Below are 23,717 nucleotides of genomic sequence, written 5' to 3' on the forward strand. Positions count from 1 at the left end.
CATAAGTTCGCAAAAATATACAGATATCGACAACGAAACGTTAAACTACACTAGCACACACTGTGTTACAATAACGTATTCACGTTACTTAGTTACGCGTAATCTATACAACGTTGCGACACGTTGCGAAAGTTAACAAACTCAAATAGGCACAAAACTCACTGAAATTATACGATCGACGCACTCGACGCGAAAAACATTTTGTTGCACGATTTTCACCAATTCTATAATTATTTTTCGAGCATAATTGGCAAAGAGTCTTAAAATAATCAATTATAGACACCAATAAAGGGGTACACGTGCAGTATTGGTTCGTTAAGGAGAGACGCGGCAGGGCGTGTAATATTATCACTGAAATCAATCGATTACCTATCAACACGAACCGTGAAGACTACACCATGTTAGATGAGAAGGTATAGTACACGCGACGTGAAAACGAACACAACGACGCAAAAATTGTCCGAATATCGTAGGCATTGTTAAAGCGGCTGGAGTTATACTGAAAAGCATTCGACCACCTAGGTTAAGAAAGAAGCACGTACAAACACATTCTCGTGTCATTATAAAGCATGCAACAGTGGTCGGTAATGTGCGCCGTGTATACAAAGGCGTACACCAGCAAACGTCAAACTGGATGAAACACCTATACGTCAGCGCTTCCCAATGTGCTTCGTTAAATAAATATTCATTATTAAACACTTCTCTAAATTGCAAAATGATTCTACTTTCTTAATGTAAAAATTGATGTTACTACGTGATGTATTTTTGCATTTGAAACTGTTTTTAAAAATGAAGAAAATTATTAATTAATCTTGTTAAGTTCTTGCAGACATATTCGATTGCTGTTTTTCTGCTATTAAATAATTTCTTGAGTTTGAAGAGAGTATAATCATAAAATAAGTAAAGTAAACAATAAAAATAAATTTGGTATTAAAAATAATCATATGTCGGAAATTCTGGTAGGACATTAAATAATATTTTATGGAGTAATAATTCTTGTAGACATCTTTGTTTATAATCAAGCCTAAAGCTCATAAAGTATTACATTACTTTCCGACATTAATACTGCCACAAAAAAGAAAAAGATCAATTCTGTTTTTAATACATAAATAAATTTCATTGCTGCGAATCCTTCATCCTATACAATGGCATATTTCTACCTCTATTAGTTTCACTTCAGGGAGCAGGTGGAACGAAGATGCAAGATAATTAAATTACGACAATGAAATTATTTATACTTTTATAATAATATCGATTATAAATGGCGATGTCTCATAAAAGTGGAGGCATTGATTGCACGTATATGACACGGCGAATCGATAGATTTGGGATGCAAAAAAGCTTACCCGTCTTAACCTTGCTACGGTATCCAAATTTTTGTGTTCCAATTTCGCTATCGTTTCAACAAACAAAAACACTTTTAATGTTTTAAGAATGACTGGCATAAAAATGAAGCGGGCAACTTTTTAACGATATAGGAACACGATAAAAAGAAAAAAAGAAACAAGATAAAAAATGCAAATGTTTTAACCGTGTGTCTAACAAATTTCAATTTTTTTAATATTATCAACGAGCAAAAAGAACATATAGATTAATGAAGAAATCATGCAACTTAATTATATTCCGTGGAAAATAAGGCGGATACGTTTAACTAGTAACGTACACAAATATTATCCAAAAACTTCCACTATCCATTAAAAAAATTACCCAGCCAAATTCGATCATAGATGATAAAATTGGATGGAATAAAACGACATCGGCTACAATATTTCGACTGTCTATTTCTCGAAAACTGAAAGAGCGAAGCTTGAGGAGCGTACGGCGAGTAAATTAGTTTGGGAAACGCTGTCACAGAAGCGAGCATCGTCATATCGTATCACTGGCTGATTCGCACACCGAGAAGCCGGCTGGCTCGGTTACGTCGCGAACGGGCCAACGACAATGGACGCGCGACAGGAAGGCGGCCGTATCAAATGCTTAACAGTCGACACAATGCCACGTACACAGGCGTGCAGCTGCGCTCGCGAACGTGAGCCCAAGCCAGACCAGCGTGCGGCACACGTTGTCATTTCCGTCGTGAAACATTTGACCACGTTATAACGCTAATATCGCTCGTCACCGTGTCAAGGGTGAGAGTTGAATATTTAATTTGCGGTATTGTCGGAGCCCTCGGTGCCGCTCGATTGCTTCTTTCTTTCCGTCTCCTCTGTGCACTCGGTTCCGACTAATTAATCGTGAGATTTCTTTTGCTGCTGCTTGCGTCACGAGCAACGATTCCGATAATGGATGGCGGACGTTCATATATTACGTAGGTATATACATCAACGTTCAAAACTTTTGAATCACTTATTTAATGAGAATGGAACTTGGATTTATGAATTGGGTAATAGAAAAAGTAGCGAAATGCAGCTTTTTATATAATAGATATATTTTAAATTAGAAAATATGCCAGAGAGACTCAAGAGGTTTAAGTTATTACTTTATGCGACGCACGCATTTGTGGTTCTTCGAGTTTCCATCGTTTTTTAATACTACGTTCCGTTGTATTTTGAACTGAAATGTTCACGATGAAACAAGGCGCAAACGTACTATTAAAGACGCGACCGAAACTCGAAGATCAACTACAAAACAAAATTAAAGCAACATTAAAATCTAAAATTATTAGCTCGTGTTTATTGAAAGTGATTTGATGTGCGTATGCAAATACGTTTTAGACACGAAATTTGATATTTGTCTCCGAATATTCTGTTATAAAAATACCTTTGCCATGTTTAAAATGATATATTGAAATAGTTAAGCTAGTGGAAATCTCGTATCAAATATATATTTTACAACATTTTAATCCCCTGTTGTAATATTACTCCTTTGCTCTGTAAATACACGTAACGCGGATAATTAATCTTACTAGTCCATTTTGAGTTGCATTTCTCATGTGGGATTCATGAATTCGTTAGAACTGAGGTTGTACCCTCTCATCATCATACAGGAATGTCTCATGTAATGTATATGCGTTCTAAAATACAGCCAAATACACGTTTAAGATAATAATACATTTACTGGATACTTAATTTAATAAAATTTTAATATTTTAAGCACTCGAACTATCCTTGAATAATAAATTTGGAGGGATACATTTATTAATTATTTCATATTAATTGTTTCACACAACACATTTATCTCTCAGCCGTGACATTCTAAAGTGTTAAAACTTTCTTACAAAACTTTTTACTATTAACATTTATTTTTAATGGTATCAAAATAAGACATCATAAATCACAACAAATCATAAATCATAAATGATATATCTAAAAAATTTAATAGATCTTAAGAAAATACAATTTTCTAGTGGAACATGATAAAGAGCGAAGGGAAGTGTTATAATATTTGATGTTGTAGTGCATCACTTCTGCATTTAAATTATCTGTTTTTGAATCTCTGTTTATAGTTTATATGATTCATGAATAACTAGTCAAATCCATAGATACACCATCGAAACGATCTGGATATGTATTAATGCAAAATGACAGATAATCAGGTACAGTGTACGGAATATGCATCGATCGTTATTGTCATCAAGTCATTGGCTGTATCATAACACTAATGTTCCAAACAGACTGTAGATTGCGGATGAATACTTAATTTGTACCGTTATTAGATTTCAATCGGGGGACAAGAGTTTATTCTTTCCTCAACAAATATTGAAAGTAGTTAATTACGTATACGCATAGGTATATATTGTTCACTATTCTTTCTGTTTGGTTTCGAACGTTCTGTTAACTTTGAAAGAACACCATACTCGAAAAATGTTACCGGAACAGTCTGATGAATAGCAATTTAACGGTTTGTTTATAAATAAATAACATTCTAATGTGGTTCATGAAAATTAACAATTCAGTTATAATAAACACTGCCTCTGCGATTAAATATCTATTTTTTAAGCTTCCATTAACTAGATGGTTAACTTAAATTTTTTCGATTATTCGATCATTCGATTGGCAATTTCGATGATGTTTCTATCATATTGTACTGGTTTAGTTAAACTGATAATAATTCTAAAAGAAATAAAATATAAATTGACAAAAATATGTAGAATACATTGGTTGGAGATTTTTGAGAAAAGTAAAAAAAGGTCAAAGTTTTAATATTTGTTGCTGGCATAAGGCGATGACCTGAATAGATCTTGTAAATTTGTCACAATGGTTACGTAATGAGAGCGGATGAATATTTTTGAATTGGCAACTCCCTCAAAGACCTAGTTACTTTTTACATTGCCTAAATCTGTTAATAAAAATTTCATTTGTTTTACTAACAAATTTATGACTATCATACAAAAGTATTTATCGATACAACTTCCAGCTTGTGACTTGGAAAATATTAGTTCAATTATGTAAAAAGACGCATATGGCGTGTTACTCCTATAGGAAAATGAATACAGAGTTACGCGCACCATGAAAATAAACTAATTTCATAAGACAAACATAAATGGCTGGTAATATTTCATAAGCCGAAGAGTTGACAGGATCTTCTGGCCCTTTGAATTTGATCAGAACATAAATCTCAAGGTATTGGTTGACCGAAGAAGCACCGCTCGAAATCTGTTCGATAAGGAGCAAAAAGGAAACGAATGGATGGATAAAATAACGAATTATGCAAATGAATTCGAATTCCATTAAGAAAGTTAAATCTATTCTTCAAACTTTTAGATGTACTCTTCATAAACTTTTTCGAAGGGTCTTGCTGCGAACACGTTGAATGGTAACCATGGAAAATTGGGTAAACCCGGCCGCCGGAATATTGCACGTTGTCATCAAAGGATTAATTGAAAATGGAGATGACATTGTCGCCGCTTGAAAATTACTGGGAATGTGGATTATCGGAGCGCCAGGTATAAACGTATGTGAGTAAACGAACCAGCACGCCAGAAACATTGTTATACTATCGCGAAATACTCGACCGCGTTACAAGGTTGATTTTGCAAACATACCGCAAACCGGACTTACATTCCGTACAAATGAGCGCCCGTGACTGGCAAATTAAATAATTTACCAGTGAATTTAAATTGGAATCGTACAGAGGAGAAATTTCTTTTTCGTCATTATTATTTTCTGTTCTTCCTACTTTTCTATGAAATTGGTGGAACAGAACTTTTTCAAGTTTCACGTTCTTGGCTAGAAATTTCACGTTAGATATAATTATCGAGTAGATTGTAGAGTATAAAAACTGATTCTGTGATTTCAGCTCTATTTATAACGTCACTTCCAATTGGGATATTTGAATTGACGGCATTATGATTGCAACAAACCCAAAGGATAATCGCAAGTAATACGATAATTACTGAGGAAGCGCATTTTTAATACTGATTAATTAATTTGCAGTACCGTTTTACATTTGCAACGGTAAATGAACAGCAGTAAAGTAACTATGTCAGGATAAACCACTGTATGGATAAATGAAAGGTGCAAGCTCTTGATTAGAGGTAAGAGGTTTAAATCTGAACTAAAACTATGAATTCAACGGCTGCTCCTTTAAAGTACTTGTGTGGTTGGAACTACATTAGCTTATTGTTAGTAATAATAATAATTTTATTATACATGAATGCATTGATACGCAAAATGTAATTTCGCATTTACAAGAGCTTACCATGTACTGTATGTATACATGCAAAATAATTGAAGGATTCGAAATTAATTTACAACACTGGAGATTGTATATTTAGTACAATGATGTAGTAATTATAATGGCTACTAATAATATATAGATGCGTTATAGATAATTTCGAATTATTAGTTGTTGCATATGATAGAATTAGTGATTATAGACTGTTATCTAAAGTATAAACTATTTAAGTTTCGTGTAATGATTTGTATAAATGTGCTTTTATTGCTAATTGTTTAGTATTGTTTATAATATGAATACACGTATTGAGATTCTGTAAAAATTTACCGTACTTTGGATGTAAACTGAAATTGTTATGAGAGAAGATTTTTACACATCACGAAATATTTCTTTATTTCTAAACAAATATAATACATAATGTGTACAAAATGAAATGCATATGTCAATAAAATTAGTGTTTATGAAATTACAAACTTCATAGTATTATTTACATGTATGAACATGTAGATGAAATTCGCAATTTTTAAAAATTTACAATCCATATTTCAAGTAATTTAAATTTAAAATAAAATTGTTATTAAAACAAACCATTTTATATGTAAAATGCTAATGTTATATTAATAATAATATATATCAATATGTATAATGCTATATATATAATATTATTAACGATAGTGTTATGAAATGTATAATATTAATAATGGTACTATGAAATATTCTCCTTTCTTCCTAAATAAATGTAATACGCATGTATACAACTATTTTAATTAGATGGAATTAATAACCTGACAATACTACAACATTAAACAATAAATTTCTTCGAAATGGAAATATATTTTTCTTATACTGTATGAAATTATTGTAAAAATTCTAACAAAGAAATTATGGTGTAGCCATTGCGCGTGGGAAGTTAACTATCAGAATATGTAATTTTCAATGACAAAATATTTTGTGCGGTCATCAGAGGATTAATTGAAAATGGAAATGTCACCAGCACTGTACTGCAATTGCGAGTTCGTAGGTGGACACAGCAGTAGGTGTGAATGCATGAAAGAGCAAACGACAGTAATAGGTATTGTATTGCAAAACAACTGGCAGCAGTACACTTTCGAAGAGTGTCGTATGCGTTCGTTAATTAGTTTATTCGGTCTATTATTATTTGAAAACTCCATGTTGAGTATGTCGCGTCACTGTGTACAAGCGAACGCAAATAATCACCATTCCTTCTTCATAGATGAGCATAAACTGCACTGCAATTACGTAGATTATTTTATCATAACAGAAAGAATGAGAGTAATAAGTATACACTATCGCTCAAAAGTATCTGAACAATTCGTTGATTCTTGGCAAAATATATTTTAAGGAAAAAATTACAAACAAATTAAACTGCTCCGATTTTATTTCTTATAATTATCATAACTATGCGTAATAGCATGTTACGATCCGATTAAGCCAATATGTAATAATAAAATTGGTTTGCAATTGTGAAACCTCATAGAAGCATTTTATTACTTGTTTTACCTTTAGATCCTCTAATTTTTGACAGATTTTTGTTTGAAAATGTAATACTATTGCTTAGTGTTAATTGTGATTTCAATAAGATACAATTGATTATTAAAGCGTATAATGTGTTAATAACGCATGTGTAATTAATTATATGTATTTAGTGCGCCTGATTTCCACTTAAGCTAGACTGGATTTCAAACGCATAACAGTGCAGCGTGTATCAGTGAATATTACTTTTTAAACATACTGTTCATGACATCGAAAAGTATTTCAGATAAATATCGATTAATATTGAGAAGAACGTGATCAAATGTCATTGATATTTTATTCGAGAATAACGCGTTAGTTATCGTGAATTATTTTCCGTTTATATCTCTTAAAACATTATTATGTATCAGTGATGCATTCAATCCTTCTAACTCATCTTTTATTCTTCTTCCTATCTTTCTATCTCTAAGAAACGACAGTCCCATATACACCTAATAAATCTAATAAAGTTGAAGGTAACAACAAAATAATAAGCATCTGTACATCGAATGTACATCGGAGGCAACTAACCGAAGCGCGTAATCCTCCGTGTCAGAATATTCCACATCGTTGTTAAAGGATTAATTGAAAATGGAGATGGTATCAACGCTGGTTTGAAATTGCCAGAATGTAAATGAATACAATAGACAGGCATAAACGCGTGTGCGCACGCGACAGACATTGTTAGTCCGTAGTGAGACACTCGACCACGTTACGCCACTAATTTCAAAGCGCATCGCCAACCAGTTGATGACGTAATACATGAACACGACGTAGACGTAGTATCGAAACACATGTTTATCGCGTAACGAACCTTTTGATGCGTGAACAACGACTACGGGAAAAATGGGAACGAGAGTCGCGTGATTCACTGGCCGCAGGAAAATAAGGGATGAAAGTTATGGATGAACAGCGAGGCGCGAGGTAATCGACATGGAACCGCTCATTTTTTCCCTCACTGGAGCAAAAAGTCTGGAAAAAGTTATTTCCGTCGAATCGAGGAAACGTTCGTTCGAAAATCTATTTAGCCTATATCACTTTAGATGGAATATCGATATTCATTATTGTAAATTGCGATATAATTGACAAGGATGTTCATGATGCTCTTTAGTAACTTTTTTTTACAAGACAGGAAATGTATATTGATAAAATTATTGTAAATTATAAAATTTCTTGTGATCTATAGGTATATTCGTTATAATTTGAAACTAATTGTGATTGAAAAATAAGACTCCTTTGGTAGCATTTTCCGAATGGTGAACATTTTACCTACATATAAATAACCCTTATGCTTTTTTCATGTTTTAATAAAAATTTAATGCCTTTTTATATCATTTATATAAGTGATCATAGATGCTATATTATAGATAAAAAAGTACACCATTATTTTAAAAATTAATTTTAACAAAACTAATATTTTTCGATATTTTCAGTCGAAAGTCGAAGAAAAATATAAAATGAAACTAGGATTGTAAGGCTTTGACTTTATTTCTTACGATAGGCACTAACCAACTATTTAAACTGTGCGACTCATTTACATGGGCCATAGAGAAGCCCGGCTATAAAGCAATCTTTAATATCGGTTATCCGGAGTCGCTATCAGTTCAGTATCTCTGAACTTTCAGAATCACTTCCGTTATGGTGCACTTAATTGCCATACGATTGTTGGAAAGACTATGAAACTACAGATTAAGAGCGTTGGTACGCTCATTTATTTTCAGACACATGGAAGGCAAGTATGACGTAATTGTCGAATTTCGTTATACTATTGTCTGATATATTATTATTCTTTAAAAGGAATGTTCCTACAACAAAGTATGGAAATCGAAAGAGTGAGAATTCATAAATAGTCACGATTTCCTAGTGTATCTATTTCCTTATTATTACATACTGTGATAGAACATATTTCATCACATTTAATATAGTATCAATAGTTACTAATAATTTCTAATATTCCATTTCTTTACACTTACTGATTATCTTGAAATTCTATAAAATAGAAATTTAATAAGATATATTACAATAATATCACTTGTTTATAATACTTTTCATACTAGATGAAGAAATAACAATGTCTTTTAAGAGTTTGGACGAATACTAAATGTAATACACATCAATATTCTCAAATTTGATGTTATTTGATATAATAAGAAAAATAATCCATGTTTTAATATTATAAAGGGAGAAGATCTGTATTTAGACTTATATGTGTATATGTCTGAGGTAATCTTAGAATCAGAATTAATTAACAAGATACTATATGCTTATGGTTAACACGTACATTATTCATACTTCCCTTCCATTTTTGTTTCATATTACTCTTCCCTTCACCTCGCTCGATCGTTTAACATTTAACTGACTAATTTAATGATTTACCTAGTTACTAAATGATTGCTGCATGCTGGCCTTGAAATTTCAATTGTTCACTGAAATCTGTATTTCTGCTGCACTTGATTGATGGGACGAATAGCACATAACGGAAAGAGACGAATCGGTTGCCAATGAAACGCGTGCGCGCACGATCACACTTTCTAAAAACATACCAAATATATTATCGTACAAAGATAAATTCCCTGTAACGTGATCCCGGGGAAATTATGTCTTACGTCGTTCGAAAACTTGGCAGAAAAATTGGCAAACAAACTTTCTCACTCACTCATCGAGACGAATTTGTACGTTGACAAACGCGACGATCGATCATTCTAATCGATATCGATTGGCGATTCGAATAGAACATATTCGAACTAGAACGAATTACCGACTCATAAACGCATCTTTTCAATTCTCTTTTTCCCATCGAATACGCGTAAAACATACTCGATGCTCGTTTATTAATGGAAACACCGTGAAAGTATATTTTGTCTATCGTAGTGTCATAACCCTACGGCGTAAATATTCGAAAATCGAAACGCGAAATCGATACAGTGTGTAGGAGAGAGTTAAGCTACGTTCGACTTGAATATCGCCATTCATCAGGCAAGTTAACATACATTAATTACATACATACATTAATATACTTACTCGTTGGCCGAAATAATCTCTTATATGTTGCGTTTCCCCAACGAATTTTATTATCACTTCACGTCGATTTATACTCAACTCTATAAACACTACGTGATCACTTTGAAGTAATTCGATTAAGACTATAGTACACATATGCATTGCATAGTAAACGTTCGTCGCGACACGCCATCTGCGTATGCTCACGTATAACTGTCGCCATTACGAAATGTGTCCCGGCTCGATATGTTTACATTTTGTGCGGCTTCGAATTGCGTCTCAGTTTTGGTATCTGTAAGTTTACATTCTGTTCGGCTCGATTGCGTTCGCGAGGAAAACATTCCATCTATTAGTACGCAACGAACCCCAGTCAGGGTCGGTCACAATGTGTAAAGTGTAAAATTTTGGTTACGAAGTGTTCTATGGTGCCGGTTCTAACTTGGAATTACGATATTGGATCGGAATTACGCGGTAAGTCCTCCGTTTCAATTATTGTCATAATATCGTCGATGGACGGTGGAACCGCCTATAACGCGAGGGATATGTCTTATGTTACGAGAAACAGCGTTATATGAGCCATATACATTATACGTACATATGTATATGGTACGAATTTGCGTTATGCGGAAACACGTCATATGGGGCCTTACTGTACAATATGGCGGAAAACGAATGTTCTCGAAAAACATACTGCGCCTACTTTGCTAACGTATTTTGATTTCGACGCAATACAGATATACGATTACGATGAAAAGAACGTATCGATATAGCACCCAAAGCTATGCAGTACGTGGATAAGCCTAACACAATTTATAAAAATCATTTGTTGCTACTTTCAAAAGTATTTACTATTATATCCAAATACGCGTAATAAACTTACATGAATTAAAAAATGTTCAATCAATTAACAATCTATACTGCAGAATAACATTTTTTATCGTTTGAGATATGAATATTAAATTCCTCTAAAAGAACTAATTTTTTCTTTTTCAAGTTAGATATTTTAAAATAACTTAAAACTTTCATTTTTAATTTTAAGAAGCATATTAGAATTCGTATTAATCTTTCTGGTGCAGTGGTACTTAAGGATCTTAAAATAGGTACATGCAACAAAGTGGCTAAAAGGCAATCACGTATTAACATACCCACGTATTAACTTCAAACACGATTATTCCAGCCCAATGAGTCCAACCATCCTTTATAGTTTACCGCATAGCAGAATATTCTAAGTATGTATCTACATATGTACGTATACATGTTGCATATAGATGTATCCTTAATATTTACTGATCTGCTTGTACACCATGATCTATACTTTTTGTATCTTTACTTTCTTTATTAATATTTGGCGAATCATACCTCTTATCGCTGTAGAATGTCGCACGCGTTCTACAATCCCTGATAAGTATAAATAACATTCTATTTGAAGAAAAAGATGCAAGCAAAGGTCGATTTAAGTAAATATTTGAGTGCAATTGAAATAGAACTTCTACTTTATCAAAGTTGAGATTCTGTACTCGTTTAACAGCGAGCTTAAAATTGTATTTAAAGAGTGGGTTTTCTTTCAAAATTAAAGTTTTCTTTGTACTTTCCTTCTACTCCTCTACTTACAAATGACTTTACTTCGGTGTGCAAGTTCTATTAGGAAGTGATCTTAAATCGATTTCGTAACATATTTTCAACAATCTTACGCTTGTATATTTTATACAATTATACGTTTCTGGAATGGAAGAATTCCTGTTTGAGAATTTCATGCTTAAGCCAATTGAAAAATCTGCTTCAGAAATTAATCACGAGGCACGAAATCGTTATTTCAATCGTATGAAATCGTAGCAGGTCTTTTCCAAGTTTTCTCAAGAATGCACACCGGTGCAGACGTATTATCAGGCGAGCTTTCCGAGTTCGGATGTATTCTTCATTGTTCGTGTTACAATCCTCACGAGCACGGTGTCTCGCGTGTATTTCCTCGAGAAACTACATCCCCAGACTTTCGCGCGTATACGTATCCGCTACTCAGCACCTACGCGAATACACTCAACAGGTTCGCGCGTCCACCCACACAACTTCCCGCCACGGTACATCCAACACGACTCGTTTTGTTTTCGTAGCACTGGCTGCGTTTTCTAAAGGTAAGCAAAACAATTAAATCAGTAACGAAGAACTTGTCGCGCGCGGAGTCACAAGAGAGTAGCCCTTCACGGGGAAGCTTATTGTGGCTTCCACTTCAGATAAGTGCTGTACGCTTGTGTATAGCTACGTTCAGCTCCGCGAAGCAATGAATCTCTTCCGCATCGGTGATTGCGCATTCGCGAAAAATTGCTCTGTAATGCGATTCCAGGGAAAATAAATTCACTGAAATAGAAAGATGCGTATTACGTAAGTTGTAAGCAATCGTTAAACGATCGAAGATTCAAATAAGCCTGTATTCAAAGTACGCCGCTTAACACCTAAATGCACTTTAGATTAGGCTTTTCATACGTCGTTAAGATTCAGTGTATTGTTTAATTAAATTTAATTGGTAACGAAATAGATATCTGAATTGCTGTAATCCAATATACAGTAACACTGTATAGTATCATACGAAAGTATTTGAATGTTTATCACAAAAAATTTCATCTCTGTATCATGTCCGCGTTATGTAAAACTATCTTGAAATTTCATCAATTACTGCATTACAAAATGACACGCGACTGTTGTGATTATATTGATCAAATTTGTAATCAATTTGAAAATGTACCTAGAAGCTACAAGATATTTACTGCAAATATGTATATTTAGTAAGAATTAGTATATAACACGAATAGTCACCTTAGGCATATGTATATTACCTAAGTATTGAAAATAGTCCTTACTAAATATTGAAACATTTACATTAACATAATGGGTAATTGATTATTGAAATGCTTTTGCTAAATTGCCAAGTTGCTAAATTTACCAATGTAACAACGATAGTCGATAGAGAAAGGTAACATTCCTCAAAATATATAATTGTTACACAACAGAAAAAAATGTATTGAAAAATCCCTGTATGGTACATGAACGAATATTTATTTATGAGATATTAAAAAGGATATACGAAATAAACACGTCAGGTATCGAGTTCCAATTCTTGGTTGTAGAATTATAGACGTGCGATTGGTCTCAAGTACAGTTCTTTGTGCAAGTTAGGCGGAGGGCACGGAAGTGGTATTACACTCCATTCGCGATTTCAAAATTTTGATCAATGATGATAACGACGAGAACGCGGAGTTCTCGAATCGAGTCAGCGGGGACGATAAAAAGCATCGGTTACAGATTGCGAAGAGCCACGAGAATGGAATAGCTTGGGTGAAGGAGAGACTGGCGAGGGGTTAAAGGTGAAGGGAGGAAGAGATGGAAGAAGAGTGAGTTCGTATTAAGGGTAATGGGCATTATCTCCATCGATCCCGGCTCACTATCCTACCACCCGACTCCCACCTCGCCCATCACCCACTATTCCGGAGCTGCTGGATAGCTGGTTGGTTCGTTCGAGTTGGTCAGAGCAAAAACGCATGGGAATTCATCCGTCTATGGTGAACGGTGGATCATAAAATGCGGGTAACTCGACCAAGAGATATCGGTGAGCGCATGCGTAAATACCGGAACTCCGGTTTTTCTCTTGAAAAAATAATTACCCATTGAAATCAGTGGATTTGTTAATACGCCGCTCGTTTTCGCGTGACGGTAATTGAAAGAACGTGCAGCGCTTTTCTCCCTCTTTTGTTCCTTTTTTTTTTTTTTTTTTTTTTTTTTAAATTCGATCGAACCTCCTATAGCTATCCTTAACTCGCAACCAATTAAATCGCAGTTTACGATAATTTCGCAAAACCGCGGTCGAACGATTAAATCGTGGCTAGTTTATGAAACTTTCGGTACATAACGTTATCTGTCATCCGTGATACGGCCAGCATATTATACTTCAATCTCTATTGTTTTCGCTAATATTTATCGGAACGCGATAAATCCATATCTACAGATGGGGAAGAGGATATTTGTCTGGCTCGAGGCAAATCATACGCGCGAAGCCTGGAAATCGATTTGTCACCGGCGAACGGATGAAAGTTTTAAACGAAAACGTCACTTACAACGCCTCGATCCTCGCTAGACTTTTCTATTTCTCTGTTAAAAGTAAATTCTTATTTTCGCGGTGCGCGTTGACCTTCAACTTGCCTCGTTCAACAATCCGACATGTTCTCCATCACCGTCTCGAATCATTAATCCATAATGTGCAATTTGGTATACCAACAATCGAGTATATCTCGATCGAGTAACGAAGGAACACGTTATACTTGCTGAATACGTCTTTTAACGTTGCCGTACCACACCAATCTGTACTGATTGTACCTGCAATTGGCTTTCGCCGCACTCGCCAGTTAATCAGTATAAATTAGGGCGTGGCGTTCGCTGAAACTTCAAAATGAACGTCTCGTAATAGGGACCAGGCGATACCCGAACCAGAGTTCGGTTTTTACGAGGGTTTTACCACTTTTCCATTACTGGTCGGTCGCCTGTGCGCGAACCGTCAAGTGGAAAGGGGGTGACGGTGACTAATTGTCGCAAAGGCGATCATGATATGTCCCTCCTCGTAAATCTGATTGGCTTCGCTTACTGACCTCGCTCGCAATCTCCCCGGTACGATCTGCTCCTTGTCGCACGTATACGTCGCACTACGCCCAATTCGGGACGGCATTTTTAGATTTCCCGAAATCGACCGCGGTCTTTTTCAGCGATCCAGAGATATAAACGGTGGCCTGACGAAGGCGCCGCCTTTAACCGGATAGAAACGGGCTGGACGAGATTCTTATCGGCCGCCACTCTAGCAGGAAGCACCCTTCGCGAAATATATGAATCGACGGGGATGAAATGATGCGTTTGGGTTACGGTGACCGATTCAACTGCCACGAAATAACCGGCTTCAAATTATCAGTTAGCTGTCGTTGAATGATTTTTTAACTGCATAGCCAGGGAGCGCGGCACACGCCTTTTTATCGTGCAACGTTCACTTCGTACACGCTCGTTACACTGAAATGCCGAGGTTCGATTTTTGCCTCGCGCAATTTCCAATTACTTGCACGTTACTTGTGCTTGAGAAAGCACGCTGATCGTTGTCGATTCTGTTCATTCCGCTCATGTTACTCGATCTTACACTGCCTTGTTTCATAGAATTGGGAAAGAGTAAAGAATATCGACTGTTACGTGTCTACCGTGCACTATGTTGCGTGCCGATGATTAAAGAACGTAGAAACTTGGAAGCTTTTAATTTCGTATAATTCGTATTAAACTACACACGAGATACGTCGGTGGAAAAGTGATGGAAAATTTATTACGTTTCATGCACATAAGTGTGTTCACTTTTTAAGTAACTTATTTATCGGTTTAAAGAAAGTTGGAAACATTTTCCGTTCTCAATACACGCTTTAGCGTATATATATTCACAGCCTTATTTAAAAATTGATATCATTCGAAAACTTGGATAGTTTCCAGTTATTCACAAATTATTAATATTGTATAATATATTTTATTAATTAAATTGTATCACTAAAAAGAATATTGCTTCTGGAATAGGATCAAATGTCATTTCTGTAGCTTATAAATCTGAAGAATTTAAAAAAATCTTTCTCATAGCGTAACTCGAAGAATCTATTTTCCATTTGTGTCACCTTATAACATCTCGAACATTCGGATGTATAAATTTCATATTACTTAATTTTTGCTCATAAACTTACGCACTAATTGATTTTTACCTTATTACATTTCGTATCTAGAGAAAAATAAGCGTTGCGATTGAAGTTTGAATCCAAATAAAAATAATTGCGATAGAATAGCTAACCTAAGAAAAGCATCGGAATTTCTCAAATGTTAATCTTCCCCTCTTAAGTCAAATTTTGTATTTAATCCCTATTAATTTTTCGTTTATCCTCAAGTCGTTAAATACCAACAATTAAACATTTAATATAAAATTTCAAGATAGATACTAAAATAAAAAGTTAAAAATGTTTGGAATAAGTACATGAAGAATCGTAATAAATAAAAGATTGGTCATGGTAGAAAAGAATCTTAATCGAAAAGAGGAAGCAAACAAGTGGTGACAGAAGTTCTCACAGTAGGAATTATCTTTCACGGCGACATCCCACAGCTTCGCGGAAACCAGAAGATATCTGGATAGGAACGCGACGCGCCACCGGCATTCCTTGTTTCAATTCCTCTGCCTTCTCTGTTTCCCTTTCCATCTCTTCTCCTTAACTACACTCTCTTTGCCTGAGCAGGCCTTTTCCAATAAGTAGATCCCTATCGAAATTATCTAGAACATCCAGTTACATTATTACTGCGTTTGGGATATGGGAACCTGATCTAATAACCAAGTTCCTTGAAATTCGCTCTTGTGAACAGAAGCACAGTAATCCTTTGTAACTACAGATTCAAGTACATCGTTTAAGATGCTACTTCTAGAGAGGCGGGGAGGTTGAGAATCCGGAGGAATCGCATTTATATTATTCTATTTCCAAAAAATATGTGTACTAAGAATTTGAACTAGAAAATTATCAAAATTATATGATGTTTGAAAACAGTAAAACAATAAATAGTAATATGTTACGTTAGATAGAAATTTATGTTGTATAAAAAACATTAATAGAAGATATTGGTACCTAAGTTATATTTTTCGTAATTGGCTAATATGTATGTTAATACAAATACGTATGAGAAGCTGATCTCGTAAGTTTATCCATTTTTCTCTTATTAATTTTTAAGAAAATGTTTTAGAATTGTCTGTCTAGATAAAAATGTCCCTTCAGATATCCTTTCATTTTCTTTCATTTTATCGTTACGTAGGGGATGTTATCATTATATAAGGACTTACATTCTTTTGTATTAATTTGGAGAAATTGTGATTTATGGTCCTGTCAACCTTTTTCCCTTCTGATATTATTAAAAATGCTAGTTGATTATTTGGTAAATTTATCATCTGCGTATGACAGGTTGGTAGGATAGAAAAGATTTTCTTAGATTTTATTAGTAGATAAAAAAATAAATTTTGATTAATCATTATTACAAAATCTACCAATGACTGAAGATTCTGTATTTCTTACAAAGTATCTCTTGAGTAGACAAAATCTGGCGAATTTTACATCAACATTGTTTTGTTACTTCTATTATACAGGTTCAGCTAGACTCAGTTAATATTAATCAGACGTTATATAGTTAATAATCAAATAGAGAATTTATTTGTTAAAGTAATCTCATCTAATTTTATTATTAAAGATGCTTCTAACATTAGAAATATTTATTATACCAGCTTATATTTATTCTATTTCTTCCACTCTTATTTCACTTCTATGTAAATACATAATTCACACTTGAATTTGAAGTTCGATAAAGGAGCTTCGCTTCGTCAAAATAGAGAGCAACGACGACTGCTCGGATTTAAGTATCGCCCCTTTAAAACATAGGAGTTAAAAATGGTGAGGGTACAGCGTTAGGGGAAGTTCTTTGATAGAGCCGTAACGAAAAAGTATGCGGATAAACGGGGTGGACGGGTGAGATTGTGTAGTAGCAGGAGAAGGGTGAAGCGTAATGTTTCGCGCGGCAGGACCCGCATGACGTAGCATTAAGATAGTATCCTTCCCTGGGAGAGTAATAAATACGCAAACAAACTTTCCTCGTTAACCTATCGGGGATTCGACAGATCATGGTCGCAGGTTATGTCGAAAACGTGAATCAGATAAAAATCATTCATTTCGCTTAAACGTGAAAAAAGATCTCTCTTCGTATTCACAATGTGATATAGATAATTGAGGAGCGTTTACATTTTTAAATTCAACGCTATTACATCTATGAAACGATTTAAAAACCTTGTTGCTATTAATTTCATTGATAGCAGCTCTACATTCCCGATGCAACAGACTCTAGACTTGAAGTATAAAAGTCACTCGTACATTGAATGACGATTTCCATACACGTACTTCTCACAGCTATTCGAAATGTTTAAAATTACATGTTGCGGTGCGGTTAATGATTAATGTTTCAATGCGCTTAAATGCCACTTCGCCGGAACAACTCTTGTTCTATTTATCGGTAATAATTATTATAATTCAAATCTGTTATATATATTTAATGTTATTGCGATGAGATTTTCAAACGCGTTGCTTATATTTACATAACCAATTGTAATGTAAAATTATTGAATATGTATTTATATAATCACAATTATATTTCATCGCATTTTTTATTTTAGAAGCTAATGGTTTTTGTTCATAATATAAGCCATGAATTTATTATGTCATTTGTTCTAGCCTGTTTCATTATTTCGTATTATCAGTGCAGATAGTAAAATTTAGAGCAATGTGATAAATAATATAGTATGTATTTAACATATTTGTTCCCTAGAATTTACTAAATGAAAGTTCTGCCGTGTTTAGAGTTTGATGAAATAGTTTTCAAAGAATCTTCTCGGCTATTATAATTTCTTCTTTGTCTTATTGTATCAGTAAGGTGAGATAAAAGATATGTCAGTAAATGTAATTTATAAATTACATATAATTTGAGGCACCTGTAAAATGTACAATTTTTTCATTTACGTCGTTAGTTCGCCTTTTCTCAATTGAAATTTTTTATGGAAATTCGAAAGAATTCATCTCAACCCACCATACAATTCGAAAGAAGAAAATGTTTTAACTAGAAACGGTTTTTGGAGTTGCAAGTTTGTATCTTAACAATGTGGTAGGCTTCGTCGCGGTATCAGTAACAATGGTGCATATGAATTCATTTGCGGTTTCTCGCATTACAGTGACGTTAATCGTGCGCACGCGCCTCAATGGAAAGTGGTATTTTGTGTAATACCTATCTTCAAACGTAAAACTGTTCTATCTCATCCTCTTCCAGCCCCTTTTCTTCCTGCCGCCCTCTTCGCGTACTCTCCATCTATCTTCGTTCGTCGAGCGTAATTCAATTCTCGGAGCGGAGTGGAAGCATCAAAATATTAGCATATTGATCAGCCTACCTCTGGCTGCTCTCTTAAATCCACAAGCGTGAAACGCACTTAATGCGAGCAACCACTTTGGCTGTTGCTACAGCGAATGCAATATCCGTCGCCTGTTGCGATCATCCATATTGTACCTGATCTCTGGATACCGATACAACCTTTCCAAAGAAAATGTTACGTTAATAAGTCGCTACCCGATGCCCAAGAAATGATACAACTTTAACACGATAAAGAGCGTGGAAATTTGACAAAATATGATCCACCGCTCGTCGTACTGGTTTATTCGCTGATAAAGCTGATGTTTAGTCTTGACTCGATTATAATTTTAAAATAAAACGATGTTATGGGAGAAATAAAGGAATTTTTACTGTTTTTTTAAATAGATATTCAATTCCATGAATGAAGTAAATAACTGTTACAAAAAAGAAAGTTAAAAGAATGTTAAACATATAAAACATATGATAAACATGTAAGGATTTTAAAAAGATTTTATGAACAAATCGTGTGACTAATTAAATTTGTGTTCCTACTACAAACTTATTGTTTTTTTTTTTTTTTTAAATAAAAGCCAATCTTCAACGAAATCTTCAAGGGAATTAAAAGAAATGTCATCGGAGCCAAGAATTATACGTTTTCTATAGAATTTTCATCGAATTTAGATAATACATTAGGAGCAAAAGCCTATTCTATTAGTGCATATCTTATTCAAAGAAGAAAAGGTGTATTGTTGGTGACAAAGACCAAAACGGCGACACGTGAACGTGCCTAATGACCGCAAATTTTAATGCGGGGGCAACGTGCTTCGAGAGAAGAACGGTGTCCACGCTTGTCTTTTCAAACGACCCTCTCTCGCCACGCGACGATCTGATTAAGGCGAATTTCACGCTACAAGTAATTTTCGAGCTCATAATAGAATTCGCTCTATGTATAAAACCCTTGAAAAGTCTGAAAATAATGTAGACGACCGAAGTTTCAGACGTTCGAAGGCTGGCGGGGAGATAAAATCGACGAAACAAAGGCGAATTAATCCGCCGCGTTTCAAGCGGCCGTGCAATATTAAACGCTTATTTCGATTACAACGCGATTTGACGCGATTACGAATCGAACGTTTTTGGGCCAGCACATCGATTAATAGAAACGCGGTTTAATGAACCTGACAAATAATTAATATTAATGTTTTCAATTAAATAGTAACGAATCCCATTATGCGCGCGAATCTTTCCGAATTCACAATAAAATTAACAGTAAACGAATCGCCGATACTAATTTACATACATACCACATACGCGAATTAGCTATCGTGTACCACAATTGGCATACCATAATCTACACCAATGCTAATTAACATGATCGTGATCAAAATTAAAACCCTTAACCCGACGAACTGCGTTTTGTGCAATTATTTCGCTATCAATCTTTTATTAGATCCTCTCTACTCGTATAATGTTTGTATCTATGTAACTAATTGCAATTGTTAACCTGTGTGGTTCCGCTTGCAAAATTGAATTAATATTATTAATGAGATTTTACAAGCTATAAGTCGCAATAATTAATAAATAATAAATGCTGTGTAATAATACTACATAGCAGTAAAGAGTTGGACAATAAAATGAACGAATCTATGCAACTACATTTTACAGATTACATGTTATCAGAGAAATTATAATCTGTCAATTTACTGCAAAAAATATTATATTAGCTATTATTATTCGGTTATTATGTCAGAAAGTTTTGTTAGTTGATTTCACTGCATCGAACAAACCGATTTACGATAGATTGTGTATCTCGAGACGCGAGAAGCAAATCCAGTCAGCGAACACGACTTCCGTATGCGGCTTGCAGCTGCTACTTTACAGGTGGATGTACGATGGTATGCTCTTGTCAGCTAGCTAGCCAGCATAGTGTTAGCCATCTAGTCAGTCAGTCAGTCAACCAACTAAACAGCTGTCACCCTAGTGAATACTACACTGCACTGGTTTGACACTTGCTGGTCGCTGAACTATACACCGTCGATCAAAAGTTAAGGATTATCTTCGTTAAATGCTGATTATTGAGTGATAATTTATGAAGCATTCGCTGTTCAGATATTTTCGGCTTGAAAAAGATTTGACGGATAATACCGTTTTCAAACGTTCAAATGTGTCAACATTTTATTATCCAAAACTTGAATAGGATAGGATATGATAAATATCATGTAGGATTGCAGTAAACAGAAAGATTCTTCCAAATCGGAACTTCAAACTTAGGAATGTAAAGCGAAGTGTTGGCCGTTAAAAAATTTTACGACAGATGTTTGTCTTTCCCCGATGAAGTAATTTTAATTTAAATTTATATACGACGAAAAGCTTTTCTTGTATTTTTAAGTAGAAAAATAATGGATTTGGAACGACGTTTCACTGTTATTTTTTCTTCCAACGATTTGCATAGTTTAATGTGCGACACTGTCTTAAAAAGTATATCACGGAAATAAAATTTTTGAATTTATAATTAGTTTGCTCCACGATAGTTTTGTCAAATCAAATAATAAGGGGGTGGTAAGAAATTAACAAAAGATACCAAATAAAACATATCAAAGATATTTCTTACGTTAAAGTATAATTATGAGAATAATAATAATATATGATTAAACTAAAATTTGAGATCAAAGTCGATTTTAGTTGTCAATGTTATCTTACCCAAAGATTATATTAGTTATATCTCATTAATTTAGTAAAAAATTATATATGATCTATATAGAACTATACTTCATTTTGGTTTACGTCTATACAATTAAACTCGATTTTTTTCACATATTGATATGAACCAATTAAAATAACGAAGAGACACGGAAAAGAGAGAAAGAAAGAGAAAGAAAGAATGAAAAAGAAAAAGAAAGAAGAATATCTGCCTTTTCCTATTCAACGTTTTTCACCTCACTCAATCCATTCATGGAGTTAAACAGAAGAGAAACCCTTGTGTGACCTCACCATTAAGAATCTGATTACTACGTTAATGCATTTTTAGCTTTAAACAATACCAAAGCTCGAAGTTCTAGAATTTCTATTAAGTGGTATACGTTTATAATAGATTAAATAATAAATAATTACTTATTCTTTTTATACGTGTATACCCTAAGTACTTGATGTTTTATGACAAAACTTATCTTCTGTTCCTCTTACCGAGGAATTCTGCTAGTAGATTTTAGTTTGCAAGCTGAACACTTTTCGGAATTTCCAGAATCGTTTTGTGATCACTCACTTGGTAAATTAGAATATAAGATTCAAATGGTTCGCGTTGAACACGCAATTCATCGTTTCCATAGAAGTATACAATGCTCAAGAAGGTTCCATTACTTCGAATCAAAGAGAAGAAAGAAATAAAGTATTCGTTCGCACGCTCACCAGACATTTTTTCGCTGAAAAGCAATCCACGTCTGTTGTCGATCAAGTCTAACGGTGAGACTTTTTCTCACGGACCGTCTTTCATGGCTGAGTCTTCTCATGCCAAATTTTAGATTTATCCGTCGCCGAAAGGGGGTCAGATTTTGCTTCGGCAGTCGAGGCAGCCGGCCAACTGCACGCAAATCCATGCGGTTTTCCACGTGTAATCCACCAGACCTCGTCCCGCAGAAGCGGATAGAAAAGGATAGGAGCCGATATTCGAGTAGGATCTCGATTCGGTGCGTCGTCCACTTCCGCGATGTTTCGTTCCTTCGATGTATCTTGGCGTCACCGGTGCACCCGTCTCTATATCCTGCCACTGAACCAGTATTCTTAGGTATCGTCGAATATTTTTGTCCGCCACTGAATATCTTTGTCCCCGCGACGATATCTTGAATCCTCCTCCTGTCATCCCTCGCTATCTTCTCTCCGTCTCTTCTTCCATTTCTCTGTAAATGCGTGGCTATGTAACATGCCGATATATTCAAAGAGCAACGGAGGACAAGTGTACGTGACCGTTTGATACTTGTACGTCCGGTTTTTACTAGGGAAATGCTATCTAAGCATCGACCAAGGTCTCATTTTCAGCCAAAACAATATCATTTCGTTGCCGGTATGGGGTTTTCCTTCCTCTCTCGGGCCACTTCTCCGGTCACGACAGGTAGCGGTTCCGGTTTTCGCCTGGTAACGCGACTAACCGGACTCCTCCCGACAGTCATTCGGTCCTCTGGGTGTTTCGCGGCTATAGCGTAGAACCTGCACGATTGGCCAGGCAACAACACCGGCAGTACCACTAGCTACAACACTAGCTGCAACACTAGCACCACTAGCTCTATACCCCTTCGTCTCCATCAAGTTTAACTTGGCGCAGCGAATTTCCAAGTACCGTTTTACGAGTTTTCGTTGCCACTGGGAATAGACGGATCAGTCGTTACGCCGCTCGGTAAATGTTGTTCCCGAAGTGACTACTCTACCTGTACGATACGCTCGGTCGTCTCTATGGAACTGGTCGGATAATCAATTTTGCAGCGAGATTACAATTCGTTTGCGACGCTACCGGAAACACCGCTATATCGTTAATTAGCTGCAAATCAGTTTTACTTTTTCACTGCGATCCACCAGTTCCGACAAATTTGTTGCGATTCGTCCGA

The 23,717-nt window shown here is 35.0% G+C and overlaps 1 protein-coding gene and 1 long non-coding RNA gene across 12 annotated transcripts in view; one reads left to right on the forward strand and one right to left on the reverse strand.

The window, feature by feature from the left end:
• The window catches only part of LOC126919557 (nucleolysin TIAR-like), a 583,207-nt gene that overhangs the window by 212,424 nt on the left and 347,066 nt on the right, over positions 1 to 23,717 (reverse strand). The gene's annotated exons all lie outside the window — the stretch shown is intronic.
• Positions 1,999 to 6,096, forward strand: LOC126919573 (uncharacterized). Of its 4 annotated transcripts, none has more exons than XR_007711703.1 (4): positions 1,999 to 2,312; positions 4,704 to 4,897; positions 5,239 to 5,319; positions 5,376 to 6,096. It is a non-coding gene; the product is annotated as an uncharacterized LOC126919573 (long non-coding RNA). The 4 variants fall into 4 exon arrangements; XR_007711704.1 differs by having other exon boundaries at positions 4,731 to 4,897; XR_007711701.1 differs by having other exon boundaries at positions 1,999 to 2,308.

The sequence above is a fragment of the Bombus affinis genome, chromosome 8 (genome assembly GCF_024516045.1).
Source record: "Bombus affinis isolate iyBomAffi1 chromosome 8, iyBomAffi1.2, whole genome shotgun sequence".
In the NCBI taxonomy this organism is placed as follows: Eukaryota; Metazoa; Arthropoda; class Insecta; order Hymenoptera; family Apidae; genus Bombus; species Bombus affinis.